Raw genomic sequence first — 6,737 nt, 5'->3', positions numbered from 1 at the left:
CCTTCTGTTCCTCATTGGGACTTTGGGAGCTCAGTCCAGTGTTCCAGTGTGGGTCCATCGCCAGATGAAGGTTCTATGGTGATATGCAAAATATGTGGCGCCCAGGCTCTGCCTATCAAGACAGGATGGTATTGCCCTTCACCGCTGGCTTATCCAACTGCGGAAGAAGTGCTGTTTTGGCAAAACCTGCTGACTTTAAGACTTGTGGAGGCTGGTGGCTCGTCCCGTGGGTAGGACTGCCGATCTCTTTCCACCAGGGTCTCCCAGCTTACATTCAGGAGTATTCTTTGTTCCCTTCCCCATTGGGGTGCTACACAGCGGCTCCTTGTAGTTTCCCGAGCATGCTCTTCCTGCCTGTTTCTCCCCACTTGTCTGTTAGCATCATCATCGTCAATTTCTGAAATCCTTCCTCTCATCTTAATTTTGGAAGAGTCTGTTTTGTCTGGTTCTGACTCTTCAGCTCTCCCACAGCGCACAGAGACCGCCTCGGGGCTGGCAGCTTCCCAGAAAGTCCCCCCCCCCCAGTGCAATGTTTCTTGAAGATTCGATTTCTCGGAGAATTTTTCTCATTCGTCATTTTTGCCCTGCCTGCTGTGCGTCTGCGAGTCTCTGTGTGTCCTGTGTATACATGTTCATGTGGGCTTGTGTATGTGTGTGTGTGTGGCTATGCATGGGCAAATGTGCATCGTACGTGGAGGGCAGAGGTCAATGATAGGTGTCCTCTGTAATCACTCTTTACCTCAGTTTTTGAGACAGGAACTCTCCCTGAATCTGGAGCTCAGGGATTTGACCAGCCAGCCTGGCTACTGAACTCCAAACATCTCCCTGTCCCTGACTCCCAAAAACTGGGATTAAGTGCTGGGGACCCGAACTCAGTTGCTCAGGCTTACACAATGAACACTTTAAACGCTGAGCCATAGCCCAGCCCCCTGTCATTTTTCAAATGACTGGTATTGTTGCTCTCTATGGCCACCATTGGTATTTCAATGCATATCGACATTGTGCAATGTTGAAATTAGGATGAGAGTTGTTATGTCCTCAGACATGATCAACTTGGTCATGAAAACATTAACAGTATTTTTTTTTCTTTCTTGCTTCTTTGAAATACATTCCCACAGTGATGGCCTAAAGTCACCCCACTGTGACAAATGCATGTTTCTAATGATGCCGTCGTTCTCACTAACTTTATAAAATATCTTTTATCCTCAGAGAATTTATGATTTTATATGCAGAAAAGATTAGTTGTCTTCTTTCCCTTCTATTTTACACATTTTTCCCTGATACGCCAATATTGCTTAGCACCACATATGCTTAAAATTCTTAATATTTATAAAAATTGCAAAAACAATTTGCATTCACTTCTTCGGCATTTATTAAACGCTGCACTAATCTGAATCGCTTACCTTCACAGTATACTTAGAGCCACGCATTGCCAAGACCGCTTTAGTATTAAACTGTTCCAAACCTAGTTTGGAAAGACTGTTTTAAATTTGGTCTCCTCAGAGTCCCACATTGGAGCACCAGACTACAACCCCAAGGTCCAAATCAGGAGCAAAAGGAGAGAGAGCACGAGCAAGGAACTCAGGGCCATGAGGGGTACACCCACACACTGAGACAATGGGGATGTTCTTTCGGGAACTCACCAAGGCCAGCTGGACTGGGTCTGAAAAAGCATGGGATAAAACCGGACTCACTGAACATAGCGGACAATGAGGACTGCTGAGAAGTCAAGAACAATGGCACTGGGTTTTGATCCTACTGCACGTACTGGCTTTGTGGGAGCCTAGGCTGTTTGGATGTTTACCTTACTAGACCTGGAAGGAGGTGGGAGGTCCTTGTACTCCCCATAGGGTAGGGAACCTGGTCTGCTCTTTGGGCTGATGAGAGAGGGGGAGTTGATTGGGGGAGGGGGAGGGATATGGGAGGTGGTGGAGGGGAAGAGACACAAATCTTTAATAAATAAATAAATAATAAAAAAATAAAAAATCTTTAAAAGAAAAAAAATTAAATCGGTCTCCTTTTGAGGCTTATTAAAATGAAATAATACTTTACTTGAGAGTGAAAGTGAATGGCCGCGGGAGGGACACCCAGCAGGATGCGACCCTCATCTCTGTGGCCACTCAGAAGTTCCTGGCCCTTGTCCTTCTCGTCTGCTTCTTGCTACTTGCTTTTGCCATTTTCACTTCTCTCTGCCCCTCAGATTTTTCCAGCTATCATGACCTTTACCAATTCTTGTTTTGGTTGTGCCTAATCTGATTTTTAACTTACTTGCCAATTAGTCTTTATGATTACAATTTTTTAAATAATTTTATTTCACTTAGAAATAAAGTTTGGATCTTGGATTAATGTGTTACTTAAGACCCTCCATGATGGGTAAAAAATATACGCTTGTGTCAATACTAATTCTGTGATGGAGTAAGTTACTTGACTTCTCTGGCCCCATTTCTTCATCTACACAAGGAATCAGGTGGTTATGAGGCTTAAATGTGCTAATCTGTTCAGTGTGTGTAGAAGGCTCTTCAGCACGCAGCTGGTGCTGGGCTGCTGGGACCACCAACGTCATTTCTGGGCCTTTTGCTTATTCACCTCCCGTTCTGTTTCAGTTGTTTTAGCCACTTGAAAGCTTTTCTCTGGCAGTCACTTGCTGGGTCCCATTTTCGAAGCCCAAGTCTGTCTCTCCTTCAGTGAGGTGTCTTGTCTTGTGGGGATCCCCTTCCACTTCAGTATGTCTGCCCCCCACAACGCTTTTGCGTTTATCATACCAGGAAAGTCACATTTTCCTATCTACGTTTTACAGCGGGAGCCCCAGAAGTGTAAATTCAAACCGCAAGCCTGACTTCAGCCATGGAGCTGGGCTTTCTCAAGGAATGCTATTTTCACTCTGGAATTCCCCCATTTATTGGCCTTGCATGCTTCAACTCACTTCCACAAACGTTTCACATGGCTGGTGTAGATGTCCTTAGTCTCCACCTTGCAGGAGCCCTGTAAACCTTGTCCTTCTTGGGATGCCATTTCACAACCATCTTCTCTTTTCCTCTCAATACCACCCCCACCCCGCTTCCTGTTCTTCACACCAGTTTCTTTCCTCCTCTGGCAGGGCATTTTAGTCCCACCGAGTGTCAAAGGAAATGACAACCAGAAAAGAGAAATAGCATTATTATAAATAGTATTATTAGGCTCTCTGCCGTCACTGAGGCCAAAAGCGTTTATACCAAGGGCAAGGCATATTGGGCTGGTGCGGGGAAATTTCATTTTAAACCTGAAGTCTTTGATCCTGTAGAAATAGTCTCCGATGCCTTTCTTCTTCTGTTTTCTCCAGTGAGCCATTTAGATTTAATCATCCCCTCTGATAGCTACTGATGTGTTAGTCATATCGTCTCACAGAACTCCTGACGCTGATGAATTGTGCCTTGAAAAATGACTTTGGGCAGCTACATTAGATTAAGCCAGGATGCTGGGGCTGGCTGATGCGAGGCTGAAGGCTCTTTGCAGCGATCTTGCTGGGTCAGAAGTAGAAATGAGTCCACTCCCCCTGCTAGGAACCGGACTGTTTGTTCAGATTCCCCTCACCGCAAGCAACCTTCTCAGAGTCATATGCCAACCCCTAGGTGTGAAAATCAGGACACTAACATGAAATTTCTCCCTAATATGGGTTCAGTTAGTGGTTAGTGTGATAAAAAAAAAAAACCAAACAGATTGAATCTTTTACTCATAGCAATATATATTTCCATTGTGTGCATTTGTATAAAGCATTTACCATCCAAACCGTTTGGCATGGACATTCATGTTCATCTTCAACCATCAGCACCACCCCTAGAACACATTTATCATTTCAAATTGAAAAATATATATTTGTTCAACTAGAATTCTTTCCTTCTCTTTCCCTCAGGCCCTGACACCACCATTCTACCTCCCTTTCCTCTGAATTTGATTGCTCTAGGAATTCCATGTATCAACGGACTCAGAACATTTTTTCATCTTTTGGTGACTGGCTTATTTCCCTTAACGTAATGCCCTAGAGGTCCAGCCGTGTTACAGCATGCACCAGATTTTCCCTTTTTAATGGGCTGTGTGTTACACACACATCTTTTGGCAATCTAGTTTTGTAATAGCCAAACCGCCACCAGACATTTCATCCCATCCCTGCTGACGTCATCCCTGGCATCTCTCACTCTGAAGCCCTTTTACGCGTCGGCCACTCCAGCTCCATCACCCATGAGCTTTTCTGAGCTTTTCAGCAAAAGAAGACTTTGGGAATGAATCATCTTCACATGAAAAAGAAATTTTTATCTGATATATAGAAACTGACTTATTTTTTAAAACATTTTTAAAAAAATTATTTATTGTGAATACAATATATATCCCTACAAGGCAGAGAAGGGCATCAGATCTTATTAGAGATGGTTGTAGGCCACCATGTGGTTGTCGGGAATTGAACTCAGGACTTCTGGAAGAACTGCCTCTTCCAGAGTCATCTGAGTCATCTCTCCAACCCCAAAAACTAACTTATAAACTGAAAATTTGAAGGCATTTGCCTTGTCGTATGTGTGTATGTGTGTGTGTGTGCACGTCCTAATGCAATTACAGCAACAATAATGAATTTGGAGGTCTCACCATTATGTGGTACAGGTGGCCCGGTCTTAGGCCCCTGAACTCAGGCATTTTTTTCTTGCTGCAGGTCCTATCTCGCTCTCAGTCTCCTTCCCTTGACAGACCTCTGCCAGCTCCTACTACACAACTGTCAGTGACCTTTGTCTACACAGTAAACACAATCTCCTTGTCTTAGTTTATGGAGCACATAACGCAAATTACCTGTCCAGATCCATCCAGGAAGGCTTCATTATATTAGCCCTGGTCTTTTTCCTGTTTCCTGCTTGCCATCTGCTGAAAGCATCGTACACAGAGTTCTCACCAAAATTCCACCTGAAATAAAGTTTGCCTCAGCCGTCCATCTTGTCCAGGAAGCGCTCTCACATCTCCCTATTGTACATGGTGACCCCTTTTGTTGACCCCTCACAACATGTTTGTTTCTATTTCTCCTTTGGAGTCTGTGTTATTTTTCTCTGAATGGCAGTGACCCGCAGGTCATTTTGGTCCTTCACATATACGAGGCTGTGAATTGCTAAGGAAGCAACCGTCTTGCTCTCTCATGATACCTAACCTCATGACCTACATGAAATGGGTTCCTTATGTGTTTGCTTGTTCTGCCCATGGCTTGCTTGGAGTCCAAGCCCTGGAATCCCTAGGACAATCATAGAAACTGTCCTATTTGGCATGAGCTTTCTGGGATCTCAGTGGAAAGAAGGCAGATGGATAGCCCTGGCAGCAGACCCACCCGCGAGGTGCAGGGAGCAGGTCTGGGTAGGTGGACGCTGCTCACTGCTGAGTATTTGCCCAAAGCGAGCCCTGACTAACAGTCCTTTTGCTTTTATTTCATCAGTCTTTCTGTGGGTTGTAATGTCGGTGGCGGGGCGTGAGATGGGCGTAGAATGTAACTCCAAAGAGGCTTTTCTTTTAGGTGAAAAATGTGATTTTTGAAATACAAAGCATAACCTATATTTTTAAAGATCTGTTCTTTCTGGTCTAATGGGAGATGGGGAAAAATTGGAGGACTTGGATAATTTTTATAACTTTGGATAATTTTTATAACTTCAAAATGTTGACACTTAGGTTCTCATAGAAGACAGCATACTTCCTTAGAAAATTTAAATTCTGAAAGAATTAAAAAACAAGAACAACCCTAAATTACTACCTTGGCAGGGTAATTCTAGACCAATCTTCCACAAAATATGTGATACTTGTTTCAAGGTTGTTCATCTAATGAATTTTAAAACTACTTTATGCTCATAAGATATCATTAATATCACATTTAATGTTTCAGAAGTCAAAGCGTTTAAATGGTGGGGTTTGTTCTCAAGGGAAAATTGCTATGCTCAGTTTGTAGAAAAATAAATGTTAAATTGATTCTCCCTTGAATGATACCAGTTGGGAGGAGTACAGCAGAAGCGGGGACATCACTAAGGAGTGAGTAATGAAGCAGATTGCAAATCATACATTTTTCCAGATACTCATTTTAGGAGACGTTCTGATGAGGACCCTATTATTATTTTAAGATTCTTAAAAGATGGAGAAAGTCCTAAAGGACCGAGGGATATCTGTGTGTGTATACACATATGTGTGTATATGCATACAAACATAAATATCATCTTTAAAGGGAACCTGATCAGCAAGATTAGTTTGTTTAGCTCTAAATCAGATATCAGGATTGTGGGCCAGATCTTCAGACTCCTTATTGTGTGTCCAGAGGCATGCTGGATCCTGCGGAGGAACAGTGTGGCTTTATCAAACCCGGTATGTGTTGAACAAATTTAATCTCCTTCCATGACAAAAGACAGGACCTGATGGCTTGAAGGCAAGCAATGGGGTCCATGTATCTTTCACTCAAGTTTTTATTTCTACCCCACATGGGATGCCTGTTAGCAAAATAAGCCGAACACCACGTTTCTAAAGCTGCAGTCCTTGTAGAGATTATGAGACTTATTAAATGCAGGTATATATTCCTAGAGAAAGGGTTATCTCTTAAGGTTTAGAACCATTGACTTAAAGATATATTTGATTATTAGATTGTTAGTATATTATGAACAGACAATAGTACACATGTATGCTTAATCCATCCAGCCTTCCTGGGTACAGTCAGTGTTTATAATAGAAAATGATTAAGATACTATTCCTGGCAT

This window comes from Microtus ochrogaster, chromosome 4 (genome assembly GCF_000317375.1).
Source record: "Microtus ochrogaster isolate Prairie Vole_2 chromosome 4, MicOch1.0, whole genome shotgun sequence".
Classification (NCBI taxonomy): domain Eukaryota; kingdom Metazoa; phylum Chordata; class Mammalia; order Rodentia; family Cricetidae; genus Microtus; species Microtus ochrogaster.
This window is presented reverse-complemented; position numbering follows the sequence as displayed.